Raw genomic sequence first — 27,992 nt, forward strand, 5'->3', positions numbered from 1 at the left:
AACGCACGTGAAAATCACGCACGTTGGACAGACGTATTTCCCGTTCGTCTGAATAAGGCCTTAGTGTAATAAACAATTAAGGTCGTGTTCAAATCAGCGTTGGCTTTCAGTTCCAGGTTTCCATCAGGTGAACCCCGCAACGGAAAGTCAAACTGAAACCACAGTCGACTTATCTATTCATTCCGTCGGAAAAACGGACACCTGCCGGAATAGTGACGAACGGAAACCATTAGCAATGTTTCCGTCACCATTGATATCAATGGTGACGGAAACGGAAGATGTGGTTTCAGTTTGACTTTCCGTTGCGGGGTTCATCCGACGGAAACCTGGAACGGAAAGCCAACGCTGATGTGAACAGGACCTAACAACGTGGGCACCATGCTCCGTCGTACCCTGTACCCCACGAGTAAATTCAGAGGTAGCAAAGAGGAACTTATAAACTTCCTAGCAGCACTGATAAGATGCGGGGCCAATACATTCCCACGCCCCAATTCTAAAATAGTTGTATGCAAATGACGGTATTAAACGCGCCATTTTATAAGGCATGTTTATTCCCTAGCAGCAGCACTCTACACGAGTCCTCATGAGTTCTGAATGTTAAAATCCCCTCATGTCTTCGTATTAATAATTCTGCAATAACTGTATAAAGGGTTATAAACGTGTAGATAAAAGAGCCCGCCGGGAACGTGCAGGGAGAGCTCGCGGTCTGTGGAGTTCTTCTTCTTCCTGTTTACAGTCCCTCCCTCTTCAGAGTTGCACGTAGGCAGCAGGGAGCAGTCACCGTGGTGGCCGCGGAATAAGAGCATACGCCATTAGCTTGGCAGCGTCACTAAAGCCGCGCCAGGCCGGGACCTTGTGCCTCCGTTCCATACTGCCTACTTCAGTAACTGTAGCGCGGCCAAATGACCTAAAAGTGTCGTGTATTCATCCACCGTGTAATGTTTATAACACCGCCGCTCACATCACGGCCTCGGGGGAAGAGGTCGTAGGCAGCGCATGCGTGAAACGCCTCCGCCCTATCTTTCTCATGACTTCCTGTTAACCCTTTTGGACGACTGTGTGTGACACGACGGGAACTAATAGAATAATGGCTGATAATCCGATGGTTGAGTGGTTGGAGCATTGTGAACTGGGCGGACGGGGAAGTGATTATACAACTGGGACACTGGCTGTTCTTTATGTGTAGTGTTGTGTCTCACACCCCTCCTGAGGCGTCCAGCTGAGATCTGTAGTTTCCCCTCTCAGACAAAAAGGCTGGCATCAAACAATATGGCTACAGTCACTCACATAATAAAAGCGACACCCGCCACACAGTAAGGGCATGTTCACACGGTATTCAGTTGAGTCTTAAAAATCAGTCGCTGAGTATGCCTCCAAAAGTATTTGTGCCCCATATGCACACGACCGTGCCCGTAACCACGTTCTGTGATTACGTGCACGGCCATCCGCATCTGCGGGCTGTGCTATTATAAAGTATGGGAGCACAGTCCGTAGAATAAAAAACTAGGTCGTGTCTTATATTTTACGGAAGCTTTCTACGGCACGGACACCTTCCCGTAAATATACAGGAAGGTGTCCATCAGACATAGAAATGAATGGGTCCGAATCTACGGTTGTGTGCATGGGGCCTTACTGTTAGGCCTCATGCACACGACCGTAGTGTTTTTCTGGTCCGCAAATTCCAGGACCGTGTTCCGTGAAATGTCATCCGCAGTTCATCCGTATGTAATCCGCAAAATGCGGATGAAAAAAAAAAAGCCTAGGTAAAACAGGATGACGACAGAACTCATTCCCGGTCGTCGCCTAGCAACACTTCCGCAAAACTGCGGATGACACACGGAGGTGTATCCGCAATTTCCACGGGCCCATTGACTTCTATTGGCATGTCCGCATTGAATTTGCGGGCCGTAATAAGACATGTCCTAAGTTTCTGCGGCACGGATTTGCGGACATGCGGAGACCCGTGAAAACACGGATAGTGTGTATGGGCCCATAGAAATGAATGGGTCCGCAATTCTCCCGTGGATTTGCGGAGGAATTGCGGACGCAAAAACACGGTCGTGTGCATGGGGCCTTAATAGCTGCTATGGAGGGGAGAGACACTTACATTTATTTTTCTAAACAGCGGAACAGATTTTTTTGTGCTTTTTATAAAAAAAAATAAACCCTAGTAAAGTTCTTGCGAAGTACTTGGACGACAACCATTAGGCTCCATTCAGACATTGCGGTTAAGGTGCGGTTAGAACTGCATCGAAAAAATGCATCCGAAAACAGCAAAAATTTTTTACCGCAATTTGGTTTGTTTTTCGATGTGGTTGCGGGTAAAAACGCAACTGCATAAAAAAAGCAGAGCAAAGTAAACTGGCCATAGACAATGATGAGTCCTCGTAAACCAATTATTGCGTCTGTAGTACCAGAATGATGGGATGCAACCACATGAAACCGTCACTCAAATTTCCTCGCATGCCCATTGATTTTACTCGTGGGTTAGGCCGAATTCAGATACAGTATACGGCCATTAAAACAACGGCGGTCACACGGCCGTTGTTTCAACGGACCGTGTGAAGGGTCCGTTGAAAGATAGAACATGTCCTATTTTCTGAAGTTTTCACGTATCCCTCTATAGACTCAAGTCTATGGGGATCTGTGAAAACGGGACTCGGACGTGAGAAACTGTAATTTTTCTCGTCAGAGTTTGCACTCCTTCGTGTGAGCTGGCCTAAGAGACATGTGTACACCTCACTGTGAGTTTTCCTATCAGCCTCACACACAGTATGGTGGCACACATACCCATACTGGCGGCACACTTACTACAAAGCCGTAGTCACTATGAATGGCTACGTAGTAATGACATCCAGAATATGGATATATAAACATCTGAATGAGACCTAACCGAATACTAGTTTAAGGGTATGTTCACACAACCTATTTTAAATACAGGCCCCGTAAAAAAAGAAGTGCATGTCACTTCTTGAGCCGTTTTTCATTGGGTCAATAGAAAAATAGCTCCAAAAACGGCCGTAAAAAAACGCCTCAAAAAATGCTTGATGCTTAAAAAACGGCTGAAAATCAGAAAACAGCTCTGTATATTACAGCCGTTTGTACTTTAGCGTGTGAACATACCCTTATAGGGCCATAGCACACAGGCTCTGTATTACAGACACAATACCCGGCGCTGCCAGCCCCGCAGTTCTACCCAACAGAACTTAGATAACCATAGAAACCTGTGGGGATCTCAGTTTGGTTGAGTAGAACTGCGGGGCAATGAGGTATAACCAGGCATGCAATAATATTAATGTACAATAAATGCAGACAATAATGCAGCACAAATGATACACAAACAGAGGTCATCCATGGCTGGTAGTCAGGTAGGCTTATATCTTGTAATGTGTAAACAGTGGTCTTACAGTCACTACACATTAAGTACTCCACATAAATAGGCCTATAATTGCCATAAAGTACATCTTGACATGTAAGCAATATCAACTCTGCCCGAGCATACATATCTGTATTCCTAGTCACGAGACACATGGTTCCTGGAGTACTGAAGAGGTTACCAAAACTTTTCGTCTTCCTTGTGGCAGCTCTAGAGTTAAAAAATTGAAAGCATAAGCCTGACCGGAAGGTGGCGCTGCGCCCCAGCAAGAGTTCGCCGTTCCCTTGTGACCACCAGGTGGCGCCTGCGCGCCTCATTCGACTTCGAGCTGCCGAAGAGCGAACAACTCGAGCCGACCGTGAGCCGTCTCCAGCCCGCTTCTTATTTATGTTCTAACCTTGGAGTCGGGATTGGGGGCTTCTACTTTAGTGGTCTTCCGTCTTAAAGCCGCGCACAGCTCTTTTGGTTGGGATTAGTAGGAGGCGTTGGGACGAGGCCCTCCCCCGGGAGGCGCGCTGTGTGGGAGACGAGGTAAGTTGTAAAATGGCGGATACGTGTGTGGAAGTTTTCTCGGTGCGGCCTTGTTGTTGAGAAGCTGAGTTGTTGTTTTTTTTCTTCACTTCTGTTTTTGTGGAGGCGCTCGGAGGAGAGATGGTGTTAGGGCCTCGGCAGGGAAGCGGCGGTGGCTGGTGGTGGCCGGGGGTGGGTGGAGGCGGAGAGAACGGAGGTGGGGGGAGTGTGGAGGACGCGGCCTTTTGGGTTTTGCCCGGTTTCCCGCTGTCCGGGCACGTAAACACTTGTTTTCCCTCCCTTTCCAGCCATATTATACGGCCTTTAGTGCGGCCCGCGCTTTATTTACATGCTGTATGTTTGTTATGAGCAGAGGAAGAATTCCCTAGTGGGAGCTGAAGGCGGGGGGCGGCCGCCCTGCACACAACCTTGGGAGCTGTACCCCCTGACTATGGCCGGAACACGGAGTTTGATCATCACTTTGGCGCCAGTCTCTGGAGAGTACCAGGGAGGAATAACCTGAGCGGCGCCGGTCACTTCCCGCTGGAGTTTGTTTACTCGTCACTTCTGGAGTTTCCAGCTTCTATGATCAGGGATGGCAGCCTGTGCACACATCATTACTGGCCAGAATAAAGTGACCAGCAGTATGATCAGTCCTTCAGCTCTGCTGTCAGAAATCCTCATCCGCTTTTATGTAGATACAGCTGTTTTTGGGGAGACTGGGTGACATCTGACCCCCCCCCCCATAAAGAAGTCGTCACCTATTATGTAGTGATACGTCCCCTGTTTCTGTATTGAGGTGTTAGGCGGAAGATTGGACACTCAGATTTTTTTTAACAAAGCTTGTTGATTAGCTCATATGGTATGGTGGCCATATTGGTTGGCTCCGCTTTCCCAGAAACCGATAGATACAACTTCTTACAATTTGCGAGGGGGGGTTGCACCCCTGGCCATTACAGAAGTGTTTGGTAGGGGGTTTGGGTAAGTAGTCTTGTGTATTAGTGGAGTATGCTATATTTGGGTTGTTTGCAGGTTTCTCCTCCAGTCATAGTGCTCGCCCTGTGTCCTTATGTCATGTATATGTGTAACTGATATGCTGACTAGCTATTCTCTGCTGCTGTATTTTTGCTGTGCACTGGAAATTTAGGGCTAATAAAAAATTGGGGAGGAAGGTTGTCTTTTTAGTTACTTTCCATCAGTCTGTGGCACATGGAGAGGGGTTCTCTACATCTATAACCTGTGGCTCCGCACCTGTTTGTGTGCAGCTGTCAGGACATGTTAGGAGTTGTAGTTTTACAGCAGCTGCTAGTTCACATGTTCTAGGCCACCGGCTGTAGACTGCTGCGCTTCTCCCTACTTTTCTGTTATATACAAGTTTTAATATCTGAGAAGTGACCTTAAAGCCATCAGCACTTCTGATTATACCTATATACTTTTTGAAACGACGAGTACATTGCTCTCTCATGTGTCTTGTGGATCAGTTGCAGACGTGTCGGTTTCCCATTACTAGCTTGTCGCTGTTGTATTATTCCAGTTTGCACAGAAGGCTGTGGCCTTGTTCACTCAGCACGGTCTATTCCAGACAGGAGAAAAGTTTAAAGGAAAATGTGGATAAAACATTGGATTTATCAAACTTGCAGTTACACCCGGCTTTAATACTTGTAAATGAATCCATGTTTGTTATGGGGTACAAGCCTCCTGCTCACTCCCTTCCAGCCACACCTTACTGTTTACTATCTAGGTACCTCCTGTCTCATCCTTTTGTTATGGGCTTAATCAATGGACTAATAAATGTGAATGATGTAGTCTCGTATAAAGCACAGACACGTGACTGACTTCGTGCTTGGAGTTGGTTCTGTTTTTAGTGTGTATAGCTATATGTCCAGGCCTGCTGTATGGATTGCCATTTTTTTGCACCATTAAGGCTGTGAGTTTGCAACCTGAATAGAAGTTGTGAAATGAAATATATATTTTTTTCCATTCACTTCGCATTACTTGCAGCTGACTGATGTTGTCAAAGGGAGGGGGAGATGGGGCAACCTAACTGCGTCACACCACCACCAGGGCCTTCAGGGTTGGTCTGCTTGTTTGATGCCACCCTTCTCTCCTATTTGCTGGCTGTGTTGGGTGGGTGCGGTTACAAGTTTGTCCCGGTTTCACTGGCTTGTTTAGGTCTCCTAAAGCTTTGCAATATTTCCTTTGCTGTGTAAAAACATTTTAACCTGCACAATGCATTCTGTATAAGATCCGTGAGAAACGTATGCTTTATATTAGTGGTAGGCAACCTTGGTGAGGCAGAGATCTGTAATGATACCGAAGCTTCTTATTGATCTACTGTTATATAAATGTCTTTTTTTTTTTCATACAGAAAAGCAGCAGCCCTGTTCAGGCCATATAATCTAGTCATACAAGATGCTATTTTCACATGATTATTTTGATTTTTCACAAACCTACAGGTTCCTATCATATTGTAAGTCTTTGAATGTTTTCTCCAAATAAGGGCCTGTTCACATCAGCGTCGGGCTTCCGTTCATGGGTTCCAATCGACCTTTCCGTCAGAGGAACCGATAAATGGTTTCCGTTTGTTTCCATTCTGTAAGGTTTCAGTTTTTTTCACAGAAATAATAATTTGTTTCAGAGAAAAAAAAACGTAAACCTTACGCAATGGAAACAAACGGAGACCAATTGCAACGTAAGCATTAACATTAAAATCAATGGTAATGCAAATAAAAACCTATGTTTTCTGTTTGGCTTTTCGTTCATCTGATCCTCCGAAGGAAAGGTCAAACGAAAGCCAGATGCTGATGTTAACTCAGCCTAAATGGTGCAGACACACCGCATATTTTAACAGAAGAACTAAGGCTCTGTTCACATTGCATTTGTATTGTATGTCGGGTAGGTGGAGCCCTATGGATATGTTCAACTTAAGGAGGTTTTACGCTGGGCAACTATCAGACAGACAAGCGTTCAATGAACGCTAGTTGCTGATCGCCCTGGGAGTAGGGCACCAATCAGCAGATGCACGACCAAACGCTCGCTAATTTGCTGATCGTATCGTTTTAAAAAAACTGAAATAGTATTCGTTGTTGGCAGCACATCTCCCTGATGTGCAGCCGACATGATGATGATAATGTATGGGGACGAGCGATCGGAGTAACGACCGCTCATCCCCATACATAGCTCCTTGTGATACGAGCAAACGAGTGCCGATCAACAAGCTGTCTCGTTGATGGGCGCTTGTTGCACCTGCCAAATTTTGCCAGTGTAATAGGGCCTTTATAATGGCAGATTTCCCAGTGCATACACCAAAAGGACACTGCAAATTAGGTTTAAATGAAACCTAATTAATTTGATTAGAGGAGGGAAAAATGTGTCATTCAGTATGGTAATGAATAAAAACAGAGGCTCCCTTTGAGCTATGGTAATAATAATTACCGCTTTGACCCAAAACTGGTGGATTGAAGTGCCCTCATTGAGAACCTTTCACCTGCCCATACATGTGCAGGGCTGCACAATCCCTGGGGCACTTTAAATTTTTTTTTCTACCCATCTACCGTTATTTAGATATCGGCGCCCGATATTTAAATAACCCCCTGAACTGTCAATGGGGCGTGTAATGGCAAGGAGGCGTGTTACTATGGCTGTGACACTGTCCAATCAGATGCGGACAGTGTTAGAGCGAGGAAAGAGTGTGCACGCTCTCGCTCTTCAGCTGTCAAGATAAGTCTTCTGTCGAACTGGCAAGAGTGCGTGTCACTTCTACGTGTAAGAGCTGGAGAGAGGAGAGCGGGCATGCGTGCTCTCCTCTTCAGCGCTTGCACTCTCCGTAGCAGTGACACGCCCCTTTGCCTGTTCGACAAACAAAGTACAAGACTGATCTCTCGCAAGACCTGAAGAGAGGAGAGCGCGCATGCCCGCATTCCTCTCTCCAGCTCTTACACTGTCCGCAGTGACACGCCCTCTTGCCAGTTCGGCAGAAGACTGATCTTGATAGCTGAAGAGTGAGAGAGCGCGCGCGTGCGCACACTCTCCCCTCGCTCTTGCTGTAATACTGTCCATATCTGATTGGACAGTGTCACAGCCATAGTAACACGTCCCCTTGCCATTACACGCCCCATTGACAGTTCATGGGGTTATTTAAGTATCGGGCGCCAAATATAACGGCACCGATATCTAAATAACGGAGGAGGGTAGAAAAAAAATGTAAAGTGCCCCAGGGTTTGTGCAGCCCTGTCCATTAAATGCTGTACATGTATGGGGAGGTGAAAGGTTCTCCTTAAAGGGGTCTTCCCAAAATCCTAAATTATCGCCTATCCGCAGAATAGGTAATCATTTTCTGATCGCTGGGGACCCCACAGCTTTGGACCCCTACCGATCGTGAGAACGGTGGTCCTGAACCCCCAGATCCTCCACTGCACTCCCCGCAGTGAGGAAGAGATTTAATGGAGCGGCAGTCGAGCATACGCCCGCCTCTTTATTCACTGGTTGTAAGAATGATGGAAACAGCTGCGCGCCGTACTCGGCTGTTTCCATCATTCCCATAGACTTTAAATGGAGCTTCAGTGCTCATGCTTGACTAAATCTCCATTCAATTTCCTTCTCACTGTGGTCGAACAGCGAGAAGGACATGGGGTTTGGGACACCTGTTCTCACGATCAGTGGTGGTCCCAGCTGCGGGGCCTCTAGGGATCAGACTATTATTAGGTTATTTATGATTTTGATACCGGTTTAAGGCATCAGTGATCTACTCAGAATCTATCAGGCTGGGTTGACACGACCTATTTTCAGACGTAAACGAAGCGTATTATGCCTCGTTTTACGTCTGAAAATAGGGCTACAATACGTCGGCAAACATCTGCCCATTCATTTGAATGGGTTTGCCGACGTACTGTGCCGACGACCTGTAATTTACGCGGCGTCGTTTGACAGCTGTCAAACGACGACGCGTAAAAATACAGCCTCGGCAAAAGAAGTGCAGGACACTTCTTTGGACGTTTTTGGAGCCGTTTTCTCATAGACCCCAATGAAAACAGCTCCAAAAACGGACGTAAAAAAGCAGCGGAAAACGTGAGTTGCTCAAAAAACTTCTGAAAATCAGGGGCTGTTTTCCCTTGAAAACAGCGCCGTATTTTCAGACGTTTTTGGTCACTACGTGTGCACATACCCTCAAAGATCTTCCAGCAGATCATGATCTACTCGTTGCCTACCTATGCTATATATATATATATATATATATATATATATATATATATATATATATATAATGTGTTTGTTTTTATAGGTCAGCAATGTGTAAAGGTACTCGCAAAATACCAAATCAGAATGCAAAACCATCAGCATATTATGTGGCAGTAAGGAGAATGTAATTGTAGGTCACAGCGCGTAGCTTTTTTTTACTTGTCTGAATTGTTATCAACCATCTCAGCATGTGGTTGTTGCAGCCATGGCTGCCTTTAGCAAAGCACAATCCAGTTAGTTCTGTAATAGATAATTGTCAGTGGTACATTAAAGAGGATCTGTTACAGGTTTATTAATGTCCTATCTCCTAACTAATCTAATAGGCGCTATGATGCTGATCACTACAGTGTATATTTATTTTTTGCATAGTTATGTGCTTTTTTCTAAATATGCTAATTTGGTTACACTTGCCAAATGGGAGGTTACTTTTTCTTTTCTCTCTGGGCGGTGTAATAGTTTCTGTATGACGCTGTCCAATCGGTGTCATACAGTTCTCCTCTTCCTAGCAACACAGCGTGATCTCCCGATTGTAGCTGAGATCACGTTGGGCTGGGAAGAGAACTGTATGACGCTGTCCAAACTTTGCAACTAATAAATGTTTTGAAACACAATTAATACCGAAGTTATCAGCATCATAGCCTATTAGGTTAGTTAGGAGATAGGGCATTAATAAACTAGTGATAGATCCTCTTTAAGGTCCTCTTATACAGCCGATACGGGCCATAAAAATTAGTGGTGGTCGAGGCAGGTCGTTGATCGGCGCTTGTTTGCTTCTTTCAAAAGGAGCAATGATCAGTAATGTATGGTTATCTCTATACGTTTCTATTATATCAGCATGGACCAGGAGATGTTGCCGACAAAAATAATATTTCTTGCTGCATAAACAATACGATCAGTCGATAAACGAGCGTTCACATGAACGCTTGTTTGCCCCGATCATTGGCCCGTGTAAAAGGGCCCTTAGTCTTATGGAGTCCAGGAAAGTATCAAGATTTAAACACGTGGATTAATTATGGTATTTACCAAGCTTCATTTTGCTTAACCCCTTGGCGACATGTTATGTACATGTACGTGACAGCTGCCAAGGAAAAGTATGTTACAGCTGACACCTTAGTGCAAAGAGTGGAATCTAAGGCCCCATGCATACGAACGTGCTTTTACGGCCGCAATTCTTCCGATAATCCATGGGAGAATTGCGGCCCCATTCATTCCTATGTGCCCATGCATACAACCGTGGTTTCCACGGTCCGTGCATGGCCCGGAAGCCTGGACCACAGAAAGAACGGACATGTCTTTTTACGGCCGTGTTCTGTGGTCCAGGCTAATAGGAAATGTGCACGGCCCGTGATTTGCGGCGGCTCGCAGGTATCACTCCGCTGCCGGCCGACCCAAAACTCATGACCGTGCACATGGCTACGGTCGTGTGCATGAGGCCTAAGTTAACCAGTCAGATTCCGCGGTTGAGGGTAAGGAACACACGCAGCCTGTTCAGGGCGGATGCGCTACGTTAAGCTGCCCACCGAATCTGCCCTGAACACCTCCGGGAACGTGGTCCTAAAATTTATTCGGGTGGAATTTGCTCTGTTGAAAAAACAAACGTTCATACTTACCGCATCCCCCTCTCTCCAGTGCGTGGTCCGGCTTCCTGGGGTGACACTGCAGGTCATGTGACCGATGCAGCGTGTGATTGGTTGCAGCTGTCACATGGGATGAAACGTCATCCCAGGAGGCTGGACTGGAAAAGAAGCAGGAAACTCCGGGTAATTATAAATGATTTTTTTTCCTGCGTTTTTTTTTTTCCGGCGGATTCGCTGCTTTGTTGCGGCTTTAATCACCCCATTGAATTCACATTAATTTACATGCTGCAGCTTTTTTCCGCTGTGTGGGGCGAGAGTTGTTGAAATCTCACCTACACTGCTGCAAAGAATTAGTTGCAGAAAATCCACAATGTTTACGCTGTGTGTGTTCCTACCCTAATAGCGACCTCTGCATCTGAGCCGTTAGAAAGAGGGGGTGGCCCCCAGGTCTGGCATCTTTGTGCTCCTATTAAGCCCTTCCAGAGGACACCATTTGAGGGCAATTATTTTTTTTTTTAATAGATTAGTCCGTGTGTTTAGTGTAACTTTGTAATTAGTCTTTATTAAGAAATAGTTTTACTTTTGGAGATACAGCTGTTCTGTATTCTCTATACAGAACATCTGTATCGTTCGTTTTACACTGAATCCGTCAGTCCTATGGACCTGACCGGTTCAGTGTCGGCGGGTCCTGCGTGTCTATGACAAGCAAGATCCACCTGTAATCTATCACATTATGAACTTAGATTTGATTGATTACAAGCAGATCCTTTGTGTCAGAGACTGACGGATTCAGTGTAAAACGAACGTTACAGCTGTTTTGTATAGAGAATACAGAACAGCTGTATCTCCAAAAGTAAAACCATTTTTTAATAAAGAATAATTACAAAGTTACACTAAACATACTGACGTGTGCGTGCGTGTGTGTATATGTCTTTATATCTTAAAAGTGTACATAGCCTTTAATAAGAGCCTGTCAAAATCACGATTATACTAACTTGTCCGATATAATTCGCAAGCGGAAACGCAAGATAAATTGACATACTGCAGATTTTAAAATACGCACCGCAGGTCACTTTACGTGCAGAAAAAAATCTGCAACGTGTTATAAGAGATTACTTGCTGGTACTGTATTAGGGCTTTTTCCGGCCGGAAAAAACGCAGCAGAATACATTAGCAGCATAGTGGATGAGATTTAACAAATCTCATCCACATGCTGAGTAAAATTTCCGAGCCAAAATTGACCTGTGATGCGTATTTTTCGGACCGCAGCATGTAAATTCTTGCTACGGAAAGTGCAGAATTGCTGCTTTTTTCAGAGGAGAATTCTCCATCTCCTAAGGCCGGATTCACACGAGCAACGTGGCGTTTTGCGCGCGCAAAAGGTCCATAACCGCTCCGTGTGTCAGCAGCGTATGAAGCGTGGCTGCGTGATTTTCGCACAGCCGCCATCATGATGACACTCGTGCTTTTCTGTTTACATTCATAGTTTTTACTGCTGTTGCGCAAATTACGCGCGTCACACGGAAGTGCTTCCGTGTGCTGCGCGTGATTTTCACGCACCCATTGACTTCAATGGGTGCGTGACGCGCGAAAAACGCACAAATATAGGACATGTCGTGAGTTTTACGCAGCGGACACGCTGCGTGAAAATCACGGACTGTCTGAACGGCCCCATTGACTAACATAGGTCCGTGCGAGGCGTGTGAAAATCACGCGCGTTGCACGGACGTATTATACGTTCGTCTGAATTAGCCATAACATTGGGAAAAACGCAGCAATTTCGGCTCCATTTTCTGCCGTAAAAACCGGAAATGGTGCGTTTTTGCCGCAGCCAAAAGCCTTTGACTTTCAACGGAATTGCTGCAGAAATTATCGGCAGCAATTTCGTTGTGTGGGGACAAGCCCTTACGATGCGGATTTGCCGCAGGAAAATATGCGTGGCAAATCTACGCGTAAATATACGGGAAGGTGTCTATCGACCATAGAAATTAATGGGTCTGTAATTGCATATAAAATCTACGGTCGTGTGCGTGCTGTTAATTCTTGAAAATAGTAAGGCCCCATGCACGCAACCGTCATTTTCAGCCGTAACTACAGACCCATAAATTTCTATGGGCACCTTTCCATATTTTTACAGATGGGTGTCCGTTCCATAGAAATGATCCGTAAAATATAGAACATGTCCTATTCTTGTCCGTAATTACGGCACAGACTCCCCATGGGCACGTCGAAATTACGGATGGCTATGGGTGTGCACCCGTAGCCATCCGTAATTACGGAAGCGTTGCTAGGCGAAGCCAAGTTTGCAGATGCTGCACATCATTTTTTGGTTTTCTTGGTTTTGCGGATTTGTATATACGGATGCACTACGGACCGTATTTGCCAACACTGTTACGTATATGCGGTTAAGATTGCCACCAGTGTTCGGCTCAATGTGTGTCTGTGATCTTACAGTTTGTCACAAAGGTTATTCTTATCTGAGATATTTGACATGTCCACAGGACATGTCCACATAGACACCCTCAAGGGGTGTCGTTTCCAAACTAGGGGTCACTACTTGGGGGTTTGTTTTTCTATTTGACCTCAGAGCCCTGCCTTTGTCTGCCAATGCTGTGAAAATCGCCAAACTGGACCTCAAATGCGCATGTTGCTCTTCACTTCTGAGCTCTGTCATATGTCCAGGCAAACGTGGTGTAGTTTCCAAAATAGGGTCACTTCTTGGGGGCTTATACTGTACTCTGGTACCTCAGGGTTTTGCAAATGCGACATGGCGCCCAAAAACCAAGCCAGCAAAATCTGTATACCAAATAGCCAAGTGGTGCTCCTTCACTTCTGAGCCCTGCCGTGTGTCCAAACAGCAGTTTATTACCACATATGGGGTATTGCCGTACTCGGGAGAAATTTGCTTTATAAATGTAGGGGTTTTTGTTTCCTCTTTATCCCTTGTGAAAATGAAAAAATTCAACTTTTTAGTGGGAAAAAACGCTGATATTCATTTTTACGGCCTAATTCCAATACATTTTGCAAAAGAGTGGGGTCTAAATGCTTACTATACCCCTAGATAGATTCCTTAAGGGGTGTTGTTTCCAAAATGGGGTCACATTTGGGGGGTTCCTACTGTTTTGCTCCCGCAGGCACTTGTGACATGGCACACGAAAACCATTCCAGCTAAATTTAAGCTACAAATGGTGCTCCTTCCCTTTTGACCCCTGCCGTGTGTCCAAGCAGCAGTTTATGACCACTTATGGGGTATTTCCGTAATCGGGAAAAATTGCTTTTCAAATGTTGGGGTGCTTTTTCTCCTTTTATGCCTTGTAAAAATAAAACATTTCAACATTTTATTAGAAAAAAATGTCGATTGTAATTTTCACTGCCTAATTCCACTAAAGTCAGCAAAAAAAAGTGTGGTGTCAAAATGCTCACTATAACCCTCGATAAATTTCCTTGAGGGGTGTAGTTTCCAAAATAGGGGTCACTTTTGGGGGGTTTCAACTGTTTTGGTTGCAAACGCGACATGGCACTGAAAATTATTCCATCAAAATCTGTGCTCCAAAATCCAAATGGTGCGGTTTCCCTTCTGAGCCCTGCCATGGGTCCAAACAGCAGTTTATTATCACATCTGGAGAAATTGCTTTACAAACGTTGTGGTTCTTTTTCTCCTTTATTCCTTGTAAAAATTAAAAAATTCTAAGTTTTTCCAGAAAAAAAGATGGATTTTCAATTTTACAGACTATTGCCAATAAATGTAGCAAACTTGTGGGGTTAAAATGCTAACTATACCCCTCGATAATTTTCCTGAGGGGTGCAGTTTCCAAAATGGGGTCACTTTTGTGGCTTTCCACTGTTATGGCACCACAAGACCTCTTCAAACCTGGCATAGTGCCTAAAATATATTCCAAAAGAAGGAGGCCCCAAAATCCTCTAGGTGCTCCTTTGCTTCTGAGGTCCGTGTTTCAGTGCAAGAGGTCACTAGGGCCACATGTGGGATATTTCCAAAAACTGTAGAATCAGGGTAATAAATATGGAGTTGCATTTCTTGGCTAAAACATTGTGGTACTATTTTTTTTTTTATTACAAATTAATCCTTAACACTATGATCACATGATCAAAAAAAATGTATTATTTTAGGAAATAAAAGTCCTAAGCCAGTGCTCCTAGACTAAACTACGAAGTGGTGGATGAGGGGCGGGGACTTCTGATTCATGCCCATATGGCATCGATGTTTTATATTCCAGTTATGTATCGTTATACACCAGTTGCAGGAATTTTATGTTTATATTTTATACCAGTTATTCTATATTTCACTTATGTTATATACGTGATCACCTTATATATTTTTTTCAATCTTAATAAAATGAGTTTTTGCAGTCCTGTCACTATCTCTGGTCTCTACGGGTGTTGCGGCCACATGCTGGGAGTTGTAGTTTCACACCATACAGACGACATATCTATTTAATAGATGAGAAGCTCTGCACCTGAGGAGGTACTACAATCCTCAGCATGCCCTCAGTGAGAGGATACATAGAGTACTACTGCACTCGGGGTAACCACTACCCCCCCCTAGTAATCCTTTCCTCTGGGATTCACCATATAGACCGCGTCCTGCAATGATATGAAACTCACCGGCAGTGGAGGGAGATGCGGAGCCCCCGCTGTACCTCAATCTCCACACATAATGTGACCCCAAAACTGAGGCGGCGGCCGCTCACCCGACTCACCCGCTTCCTGTGAGGACACGACAGCGCGGGAAACTGGGGACGTCACGTGACACATTTGGCACGCACAAGAAGCGGCTGCAGGACGGAGCTGAGGCGGCTGCACACAATGACGGAGGGCAGAGCCTGGGAACAAAGGTGTCCGGTACAAATTCAATGCGCTTTTTTTTTCGTAGCTAAAAATCTTGAGGATCTCATCTCTGACGGGATTATTTAGACGTAGCGGTCGTGGTGTTTTGCTGCGATTTTGCAACATATGAATGGGACAGCTACAGTTCTGTACATCTGAATAAGAGGTTCTGCGGCAGCTGTGTTTTATATAAGAACACGTTATACAGATGTCACTGACATCGCTGTGTGATCTGCATGCGGTATTACGGCGGTGCTTGATTATAAATGACCAGTGATGGGGATTAATCCTTACTGCAGGTCCCAGAAGTCATCGAATTATGTACGTTGCAGCCAGTTATGGGCTGCCACGGCATCAATAGGGGCGGAGCCTGTCAGTGCAATCCGTTACCTGGGGAACGCGTGTCCAATCAAAAATAGCTATTCCCTGATTTTAAACCAATGAAAAATCGGGCTTCAAACAAACTTTCGAAAATATATATAAGATGGGAGTTATGGAAGCAGCGTAAAACCGCGAGCTACGCTGTTTCTGTAGATACTGATTCTGTAGTTTCGACAACCGCGTAGCTTAAGCTTGTCTTGTAACTCTTATTCACTTTAGGAGTGATGGAAACAGCGTATCACAGCTGTGTCCGTAATTCCGGCCGACTTGTAACTCATTGGCTGGAGATCAATGGGACCGGTTGTGGCTTGTTCTGGAGAAAGGTGGGACCCACATCTATCGAACATATCTGTCCGAGATGAGAATACCTCTTTAAAGAACATTATAGTAAGGGCCTGGGCTTGTTCAGTCACTCAGCAATGTCTGCTGATTGACAGAAAAAGAAAGTATATGTTATATTTTATGTCTTTTTATATCCAGTGACCCTTTTTAGCCTCTTTATTTGAACTGTTATTTATAGACTAGAAGAATGAGCAGATGAGAGTAAGGCTGGATTCACACGAGCACATTACGTCCGTAATGGACGGAACGTATTTCGGCCACTAATCCCGGACCGAACACATTGCAGGTAGCCGGGCTCCTAGCATCATAGTTATGTACGATGCTAGGAGTCCCTGCCTCGCTGCAGGACAACTGTCCCGTACTGTAATCATGTTTTAGTAAACTTGTAAACTTTCTGAATGCTGTTTTGAATACTTTGTGGTGCAGTTTTCAAAATGGGGTGATTTATGGGGACTTTCTAATATATAAGGCTCTCAGCCACTTCAGAACTGAACTGGTCCCTGAAATAATCGCCTTTTGAAATTTTCTTGAAAATATGAGAAATTGCTGCTAAAGTTCTAAGCCTTGTAACGTCCTAGAAAAATAAAAGAATGTTAAAACGATGCAAACATAAAGTAGACCCTATAGGAAATGTAAACTAGTAACTATTTTGTGTGGTTATTGCTATCTGTCTTACAAGCAGATACATTATAATTTTTATAAAAATGCAAATTTTTGCAAATTTTCTCTTAATCTTGGTGTTAACAAATATTGAATTTATCGACCAAATTTTCTCAGTAACATAAAGTACAATATTATTATCGAAGAAACCACGGCACTCCGTATAGAAGGGTGATCGGGTAGGGTTCAACTCCGTAGTATTTTTGAAGAAAACCTGGCACTCCAAAAATTCTTTGTTTGTTGAAAAATAATTTTATTTGCAATCCACGGACTTGGGCAACGTGACGTTTCGGCCAAAATAACAAGACCTTTTTCATACAGTCTGTAAAATGAATAAAGAAGTTTTTTCAATTAACAACAAATAACAGTATTCATGTCATCACCATCAAAAATTTAAATTTTAGCTAATATGAAAAAAATCGTATCAATATAAACAAATGTTCTACATACTACATTATATATGATCAAAAATGAAACAAAACTACTCATATGTTCTTGAACTTGAGAATCATATCTTATTATATATAGGAAACGAATATGAGCAACATTCATTGAAATAAGTTGAACACTGTAAGGGCTTATTCAGACGAACGTATAATACGTCCGTGCTACGCGCGTGATTTTGACCTATGTTATTTAATGGAGCCGTTCAGACTGTTTGTGATTTTCACGCATCTTATGTCCGCTGCGTAAAACTCACGACATATATTTGCCCGTTTTTCGCGCATCACGCACCCATTGAAGTGAATGGGTACGTGAAAACCGCGCACAGCACACGGACGCACTTCCGTGTGCCGCGCGTAATGCTACAGTAGTCCAAACTATGAATGAAAACCGAAAAGCACCACGTGCTTTTCTGTTCACAAACAAAAAAACAGTGTCATAATGATGGCGGCTGCGCGAAAATCACGCAGCCACGCAGCATATGCTGATGACACACGGAGCTTTTATGGACCTTTTGCGCGCGCAATACGTCGCGTTTTTTGCGTGCGCAAAGCGCACACGCTCGTGTGAATCTGGCCTATTAGAATGTACTTTTACTGCTGCATGGAAAAAAAATTTAATGAAAAAATTTAAACATAGGTAGCGCATGTTGTTCATACTAAACGCAATCCGGTAAGGCTGACTCATTATACCTATGTTTACTATAAAGTACAATATGTCACGAGAAAGCAATATCGGAATCACTTGGATAGGTAAAAGCATTCCGAAGTTATTACCACATAAATGGATACATGTCAGATTTGAAAAAGTCCTTAACCCTTCCCGCTCCTGAACGTACTATTAGGTCATGGTAGCTGTATCGTTCGCACTCCATGACCTAATAGTACGTCGCGGGAGGAACGGCCATTTTGGCCATCTTCCCGACATATGCAGGAGCTGTGACAGCTGCTGTCTCGTACAGCAGTTACCGCAGCTCCTACAGCGGGGACCGGTCGCTGTGTCCCCGCTGATTAACCCCTTAAAAGCCGTGTTCAATAGCGATCGCGGCTTTTTAGGGGTTACGCTACCGTCACCGGCCTGCTACACGACAGCGGCCGGCGATTGTGACTATGGCAACCGGACACCTAACAATGGTATCCGGCTATGCCATCGACGTAAGCCTAGTGGGTCCTTGGAAAGTCAGGACCCACTATGCTTGTTGACAGCTCTAATACACTGCACTACGCACGTAGTGCAGTGTATTAGAATAGCGATCAGAGCATCCTGCCCTCAAGTTCCCTAGTGGGACAAAGTAATACAGTAAAAAAAAGTTGTGTAAAAATAAGAAAATTAAAAGTTTTAAAAGTAAAAATCCCCGTTTTTCCCTTATCAACCCTTTATTATTAATAAAAATAGATAAACAAGTACACTTTACATAATTGGTATCGCCACGTCCGTAACGGCCTGAACTATAAAATTATTTCGTTATTTATCCCGCACGGTGAACGCCATAAAAGAAAATAACAATAAACCATACCAGAATCACCATTTTTTTTTGTCACTTCACCTTCCAAAAAATGGAATAAAAAGAGATCAGAAAGTCGCATGTACCTAAAAATGGTGCTGATCGAAACTGCAGTTCGTTACGCAAAAAACAAGTCCTCGCACGGCTTTCTTGATGAGAAAAATAAAAAAAGTTATGGCTCTTAGAATAAGGTAACACAAAAAGAAAATTATTTTTTACAAAACTTATTTTATTGTGCAAACACCATAAGACCTAAAAAGAACTATAAACATGTGGTATCACCATAATCGTATCGCCCCGCAGAATAAAGTGAATGTGTCATTTATAGCGAACGGTAAACATGTAAAAAAAAGGGAATAAAAAACAATAGTAGAATTACTGTTTTTTAGTCACCACGCCAATTAAAAATAGAATAAAAACTGATCAAAAAGTTGCATGCACCCCATGAAAACTACAATAAATTCCTCAAGGGGTCTAGTTTCCAAAATGAGGTCACTTTTGGGGGGTTTCCACTGTTTTGGCACCACAAGACCTCTTTAGCCTGGACATGGTGCCAAATAAAAAGGAGGCGTCAAAATCCACTAGGTGCTCCTTTGCTTCGGAGGCCGGTGCTTCAGTCCATAACCGCACTAGGGCCACATGTGGGATATTTCTCAAAACTGAAGAATCTGGGCAATAAGTATTGAGTTGCGTTTCTTTGGTAAAACCTTCTGTTTTACAGAAAAAAATGGAATAAAAAGTATTTTCTGACAAAAAATAAATAAATGTTAATTTCACCTCTACTTTGGTCTAAATTCCTGTGAAACACCTAAAGGGTTAAACTTTCTATATGCTATTTTGAGTAATTTGAGGGGTCTAGTTTCTAAAAGGGGGTGTTTGATGGGGGTGTCTAATATATAGGCCCCTCAAAACAACTTCAGAACTAAACTGGAACCTAAAAAAAAAAAAATTAGGCAATACTTCACTTCCTACATTATACTGATCATGAGCAGTGCCCACCCCGAGATGACCCCAGTTTTGACCGTTTGTATAAACGGAGACCCCTATTAGGCCATTTCAGTGCCCAGTTTGCCCAAGCATACACCCCCCGAGAAGTGTATTTCTATTGATGAGTCCTTGGTACATTTTAAAGGGAGGCTTCAATTCCACTAGTACCTGCCGAGTAAGAGGGCAAGGTATGGCGTGAAGATGTATAAGTTGTGCGCGAGTGCATCAGTATGAAGGTAAGGACACCAGTATTCAGCCCCCAGCATACCCCCCCTTACTGGGAGTTAATGCAAAAATTGTGTGGGATTTGGTGCACCCACTTCTGGACCAGGGTTACCACCTCTACCTTGATTATTTTTATACCAGCGTCCCACTCTTCAACTGCCTCGCTTCCAGAAGTCCTGCGGCATGCGGCACTGCTAGAAGAAAACTGAGAGGCCTCCCTAAGACACTGCTTGGGCAAACAAGAAGGGGTGAGAGCAGGGCACAATCTAACCGCAACATATTGTGTTTCAAGGACAAGAGAGATGTCCTTGTATTGACAACAATACATGGCCACACCAGTACCCATGTATCTGTACGAGGTACCAGTACAGAGACCCCCAAACCAGACTGCATCCTGGACTACAATAGGTACATGGGACGGGTGGACGTGTCAGATCAATTCCTGAAGCCCTACAGCGCCATGCGGTGTGGTATAAGAAGCTGGCCGGGCACCTCTTACAGATGGCATTGTACAATGCGTACGTGCTACATCGATTTGCAGGCCAGAGGGGAACTTATCCCAGTCGATGTAGCTACTTACCTGCAAACGCTGATGCTGCTGCAGAATCAACTGTAGCCTCTGGTGCCGGTGTCCTCACTCGTCTGACACGATGCAGGACCTGTGAGTGACGTCACAGCGTGATCTGGCAGAAGCTGGGCGTTCTGACGAGAAGTGGATGATACTTCTCATCAGAACGCCCAGCTAGTAAAAGTATTAAAAACGCCCCGATGTACGCACATAATACACGCCCAGTTGGACTTTTACTTTTAAACACACCCACTTGGACTTTTGCAAGCCTCATTTGCATAACTACAAAAATGGTCATAACTTGGCCAAAAATACTCGTTTTTTAAAAATAAAAACGTTACTGTAATCTACATTGCAGCGCCTATCTGCTGCAATAGCAGATAGGGGTTGCAAAATCTGGTGACAGAGCCTCTTTAAAGCAGGAACCAAAATGTAACCTAGTAAGTAAGTCCCGGATATAGGAAGTTCCAGAGTCGAATGCTTTACACATGCCAAGGGATTGTACAAATCCAGAAGACGTATCATCCTGAGCAGCAGCTATATTTAGAAGGAGACAATAAATATATATAATATATATATATAAAAATTTAATTTTTTTTAATGCTTTATTGGAACTACTTCATTAATGGGCTTTTAGGTGTTCATTTTAGTATAAATGTACTTGTATGTATTGTTGATGTCTTTCTATGTGGTAAACCGTTTTGACTATCATTAATTTCCCTTTTGGGATCAATAAAGTCTTTATCTTATTTTAAATATTAATAATAGTTGGCTTCCCCCGGCATAAATCATTGAGGAGATAATCATAATTAATCTCATGGCCAGAATTTTAGCCAGTATTTTAATATCGGAGTTTAAAAGGGAGATAGGGCGGTAACAGTTAAGAAACAGAGGGTCCATCTCTGGCCTTAATCAAAAACTGCCTAAAAAACAACACGAAAGGGCTCATTTACACGAGCGTGAATGTCGTCCACGTGATTTTAAAGGGGTTATTTACACATGCGTGAGTTTTCACGCAGCGAGTATCCGTTGCGTGAAACTCACTGCGTCCTATATTGCTGCGTTTTGACGCACCTAGCCGCCTATTGAAGTCAATGGGTGCCTTAAAAGCAGGGAATCAAACGCATGTACATTAGGATTATCATTTCAGAGTTCTTCTTGTACCGCTCAAGGTAAAGCAGAAAAATTAATTGGCTGGCCAGACAGATTAATTTGTGTTGGGGCTAGGGCTGGACGATTTTTGCCCAAAAAGATAAAATCTAGATTTTTTTTTTTCAACCCTGTGGGAGATTTTCGATTTTGAATTTTGATTTTCTTATTACTATTAAATAAACTGAAAAAAATAAATAAAATACCAAGAGATAATTTAAAGAAGAAATCCCATGAAAATTTGTATTTGTCGGTTTGTTTGTAATGGGCATCTGTACACGTATATGATATTTATTTGCTCACCTAGTGTCTAGCAGTCAATACATAGACTCTGTTTGGTTCCCCTGTGCAGTCATATGATTTCTAAACTGACTCGCCGATTCACACAGCGTCTTGTATTTGCCCGGAAGCCAGTTTCTCTATGCAAGTCTGAGTTTCAGAGAAAGTAGCGTCCGGTCCACACAGAAGACTATGTGTGAATCGGCCAGTCCGTTTAGAGATCATGTGACCGTACAGGGCAGCTGAACGGAGTCTATGTATTGAAAGCTGTACGCTTGGTGAGGAAACAAATATCATATACATATACAGGATGCCCATTACAAATGGGCAAAGCAATAAAAATTTTCACGAGTGCCTCTAATTTTCATTATATAAAAAAAACTTCTTAACATATATTACTTTAATTGTACGTAACTTCACTTCTGCAAATACTGTTTTCTATCAAAAATAAATTTTTATTAAAAAAAATTATCAGTGTGTTTTGTGCAACTTTCAAAATACCTTTTTATTAAAAATTGTTAACTTTTTCAGATACAGCTGCTTTGAATCCTGTATACAGAGCAGCTGTATCATTCACTAAGACCTGAACCCGTCAGGTCAGCGGGTCCTGCCTGATCCACCTCAAATCGATCACAAGTTATGAACTTAGATGTGATCAGTGACCGCTCGATCCTGCAGGACTCGCTGACCTGAGGGATTCAGGTCTTAGCGACTGATACAGCTGCTCTGTATACAGGATACAAAGCAGCTGTATCTGAAAAAATAAAAATAAATTTTTAATAAGTATTTGGAAAGTTGTACAAAACACTATAAATAAAATGAAATATGTCAAAGGTGTACATAGCCTTTAAGATAACCTGAGGCTAGACTGGTAGCAGGAATAGCAAAGTATAAGGTGGTGAGGTGCAGCAGGGATACAGTGAGGGTACTGGTTTATGCGCGTGTTGGGGCCAGGTCACAAATGCGCTTGCGCCTTTTTAAAATTTTGAGCATTGAGGTCACCTCGCGGTAATCCTGCAATATTACCGTTACTTGCGGGCAAAGGTGTGTCATAGTGAAGCCCAAGCCTAAAGTGCAAAAGTAACATCCTTACTTCAATCCGATGACTGCCTCAGGTCTGGCTTCGCTTACCCCACATCCACCATAGATTAGCTCTTAGCGCTGATAGAAACGGCGCGTGGACGCTCCGTTCCCCTGCAGTGACTATGTAACATCTGGATCTGTTGAGTGCGCTAATCCCCCATCCCTTTTCTGAATGCCCCCTGCTATTGGCTGTCAGCATATGACCTCATAAGCTGCCAGCCAATAGAAGACGAACAGATGCTGTACGTGCGCCATAGTTTAGATTTAAAGATGTTTTCCCACAAAACGCATGTATCCCCTATCCACAGTATAGGGGATACATGTGTGATAAAGCTTGTTCATACCACTTCATAACAATTACAGCCAGTTGATGTACTCACATGACCGCATAGCTCTCCTTCTTGCACGTGCGCATATCTTTAAAAGTACTTGTATGGATCAGTTTGAGCAACGTTTCTATGTAGATGACTGAGCGACGGGGCTTAGCCAAAAAGGTTCAGGCGGCTGGGTTTACACCAGCATTGAACCATTCCGCTCTTCTTCGTCCTAGGAGCAAAACAAGAGAATAACGTTGCCGACGGAACCCATTGACTATAATAGGTTTTGCCAGCTTTCCGTTGGGGTGTCCGTGATTTTACCGAACACAATAGCGCAGCAAGCTGCGCTATTGTCTCCGGTAAACCCTGCCGGATCTGCGACGGAGGCCCCAAACAGAGCCTCCGATGCAGATGTGAACAGAGCCTAAGGGCCTGATCACATCACCATCTGGTTCTATTTGGGGTTTCCGTTCATCCATTCTGTCTGAGGAACTAATGAACGGAAAGCCAAACGTAAACTATAGCTTCCATTGTAGTTGGTTTTCGTTCTGTAAAGTGTCCTTTTTTTTTTTTTTTTTTCTTCTCGGAAGCAATGGCGTAGTCCGATGCCCCATTGTTTCTGTTAAAAGAACAAAAACCTTGCGGAACGGAAACCAACTGAAACGGAATCATTACCATAGAAATCAATAGTAATGCAAACAGAAGCTATAGTTTCCATTTGGCTTTCTGTTTATTAGATGGAATGGATGAACGGAAATCCCAAACGAAACCTGATGGTGATGTGAACAGGCTTGATTTCACACCATGTTTTTGCCATATAGTTGAGGTTGATTAATTTGCCCTTTCAGTGTAGTTCGATTCTGATATTGATCAGAATCGTGAAATCTATATTCGACCCACCCCCCACAGCAGGAGCGCAGCGAGTCCAGTATTAACCACTCCTGTGGCTGCACATCCCACCATCATCTCCTCAATAGCTTGTCCGCTGCGGAGCATGTATGGCGTTGGTGTCTGGGCCCTTCTGAGGGTTAGGGTATGTTCACACTGCTTATATTCAGCCATTTTTCGGGCAGTAATGCCCCGAAAAACTTCTGAAAAAATTGAAGTTGAAAGCCTCCAAACATCTGCCCATTGAAATTTCTATGTGAAAAACTCCATTTAGTTTTGACGGGGCATTTTTTTAACGCGGCCGTTTGAATAAACGGCCGGTAAACAAACCCCCCCCCTGTAAAAAGTGCATGCCACTTCTTGAGCTGTTTTTGGAGCCGGTTTTCATTGTCAATTACAGCGCCGATCAGACTATGTAGGAGAAAGGGCACTTATAATCTGGGGACAGAGCCTCTTTAAAGAGACTCTGTCACCACATAAGTGCCCTATCTCCTATATAAGGAGATGGGCGCTATAATGTAGGTGACAGCAGTGCTTTTTATTTAGAAAAACAATCACATTTTTTACCACATAATTAGCGATTTTAGCTTTATTCTAATTACTTTCTTAATGGACAACTGAGCGTGTTTTACTATTGACCAAGTGGGCGTTGTACAGAAGTGTATGATGCTTACCAATCCGCGTCATACACTTCTCTCCATTTATTTACTCCGCGTATAGTGACATTGCGTTGTTCACTATGTGCTGTCTTAGGCTGGGTTCACACGACCTATTTTCAGACGTAAACGAGGCGTATTATAACTCGTTTTACGTCTGAAAATACGGCTCCAATAAGTCGGCAAACGTCTGCCCATTCATTTGAATGGTTTTGCCGACGTACTGTGCCGACGACCTGTCATTTACGCGTCGTCGTTTGACAGCTATCAAACGACAACGCGTAAAATGACTGCCTCGTCAAAGAAGTGCAGGACACTTCTTTGAAACGTAATTTGAGCCGTTTTTCATTGAATTCAATGAAGAACAGCTCAAGATTACGGGCGTCAATGACGCCTCGCAAAATGCGAGGAGGAGCATTTACGCCTGAAACGACGGAGCTGTTTTCTCCTGAAAACAGTCTGTAATTTCAGACGTAAAAGCCAGTTATCGTGTGCACATACCCTTATACTGACACATTAAAGTTACTGAAGTGTTTAGACAGTGAATAGACCTTCCTTCCAGCCAGGACAGGATGTCTATTCACAATCCCGACACTTCGTTAACGTTTCTGTGGTACTAACAGCAGAGCTAGCGTAATCTCGCGAGATCATGCTGTAAATTACAGGTTACAGCGAGATTACGCTTTGCTCTGCTGTAAGTACCACAGAAACGTTACCCAAGTGACGGGATTGTGAATAGACATCCCGTCCTGGCTGGAAGGAATGTCTATTCACCGTCTAAACACTTCAGTAACGTTCATGTGTTAGGCAGTGTGAAGATACCTTTATACTATTTTCAGCTATTTTTCGGGCCGTAAGCGCCTGAAAAATCGGAAGCAGAACGCCTCCAAACATCTGCCCATTGATTTCAATGGGAAAACAGCGTTCTGTTCCGACGGAGTGTTTTTCTCTGCGTTTTTTTACGTGTAAAAAAACAGCCACGAAAAAGAAGTGCTTGACACTTCTTGGGACGTTTTTGGAGCCTTTTTCCATAGACTCTATTGAAAAAAGCTCCAAAGACGGCCGTAAAAAACGTTGCGAAAATCGCGAGTGGCACAAAAAAGTTCTGAAACGTTTTTGACTCTGCGTGTGAACAAACCCTAAGACAGCACATACTGATCTAGCAAGATCCCTATGCGCTGAGGAAATGAATGGAGAGAAGTGTATGACTCTGATTGGTCAGCGTCATACACTCCTCTGTACAATGCCCACTTGGTCAATAGTAAAAACACGCCCAGTTGTCCATTAAGAAACTAAGGGCTTATTTACACGAGCGTATTTCACGTCCGTGATACGCGTGTTAAAATCACGCGCGTCACACGGACCTATGCAAGTCAATGGGGCCATTCAGACAGTCATTGTTTTTCACGCAGTGGACACACAAGCGGACACACAAGTTACTGCATATCCTATACTTGTGCGTTTTTTGCGCATCACGCACCCATTGAAGTCAATGGATGCGTGAAAATCACGGACGCACATCCGTGTGCTGTGCGTGATTCACGCAACATATGCTAAAGAAATTATGAAAAATAGAAACACACCTCCTTCAGTTTATTTTCCTGACGTGATACGTGTGACATACGCGCGTAAAAAACGCAGACACGCACCATACACTGATGTTACACGAAACTGCAACGCAGGAATTTCCGCGCGCAAAACGGACACGTTTGTGTGAATTAGGCCTAATTAGCATAAAGCTAATAACGTGGTGAAAATAGATAGTTTTTACTGCTGTTATCTACATTATAGTGCTGATCGTCTTATGTAGGAGATAGGGCACTTATAATCTGGTGACAGAGCCTCTTTAAGTATACGGCCTGCTTTAGTATTCCTTGTCTTCTATTACAGACAGAGCAGTGGGGGAGGCTCCTTTTGCAGCTAGCTGCCTTTCAACTAGACACAGGTTTGTGTGAAGGAGGAAAATTGTCTGAACTTCTGGGACAAACAGATTTCTTTTGTATATTTTTCAGATCTGATTGCAATATGAGAAATAATAGGATGCAAAGTTAAGCGGATACTAACCCCTTTCCACCACAGGCATATTTTTGGAAATTGTTTTTATTTTATTTTTCTCCATCCCGCATTCCAAGAGCCATAACTTTTTTTTTTTTTGTTTACCGTCCAGATAGCCATATGAGGGATTTTATTTGTTGTAGTTTTTAATTCCACCAATTAATGTACCATACAATGTCTGTGAAACTACAATTTATTTTGTTGGGTGGAAGGAAAAATACATCAATTTGGGTTCCATTTTTATGGCATTTATTATGCAATGACAGAGGGGGGGGGGGGGCTCTTTCTATTGGCTAAGATGGCGTGGTCGCTATTGTCCGTGGCATCTAAGCGGATAAATGACTGCAGTTGAAGTCATTTCCGATCCTGACTGTTAGGCCCCATGCAACTAGAAACCCATTCAGTTCTTTTGGGCGCGGACATCTTTCCGTATCACTATCGATAGGTACCCATGCCGTAAAAGATAGAAGATGTCCTATCTTTTGTGTCTTACGGGCAAAGTACGGGAGCACGGGCCGAAAATCCGGGCGGCTGTCCGCGGCCGGCCGTGCCCGCAATCGCGCCCTGTGATTACGGTCACGGCCGTGTGCATGACTGAGGTGTCAGCTGTAATATACCAGCTTCATACTCGCTTACCCAGTTAACCTTTATTATGTTGTGGAAAAGCAGCGGATTTCACCCTTTCAATGCAGAGGGTGAAATACGCTGCAAAATTTCGATTTGGTTTTGCAATGGAATCTGAACATAACTGGTGTCTGAGTATAACCTAAAGTTGCTTTTCATCAGTTTTACCTTTGAGAGTATGACTGGGTTCACACGAGAATGTTACGTCCGTAAAGGACGGAACGTATTTCGGCCGCAAGTCCTGGACCGAACACACTGCAGGGAGCCGGGCTCCTAGCATCATA

At 43.7% G+C, this 27,992-nt stretch overlaps 1 protein-coding gene across 1 annotated transcript in view; it reads left to right on the forward strand.

The window, feature by feature from the left end:
• Positions 1-3,674: 3,674 nt before the first annotated feature.
• STAG2 (STAG2 cohesin complex component) overlaps positions 3,675-27,992 on the forward strand; it is a 159,883-nt gene continuing 135,565 nt past the window's right edge. The window contains exon 1 of the mRNA XM_075835782.1: positions 3,675-3,907. The gene's annotated coding sequence lies outside the window, so the exon portion shown is untranslated. The remainder of the gene's footprint in view (positions 3,908-27,992) is intronic.

The sequence above is a fragment of the Rhinoderma darwinii genome, chromosome 8, assembly GCF_050947455.1.
Source record: "Rhinoderma darwinii isolate aRhiDar2 chromosome 8, aRhiDar2.hap1, whole genome shotgun sequence".
NCBI classification, from domain to species: domain Eukaryota; kingdom Metazoa; phylum Chordata; class Amphibia; order Anura; family Rhinodermatidae; genus Rhinoderma; species Rhinoderma darwinii.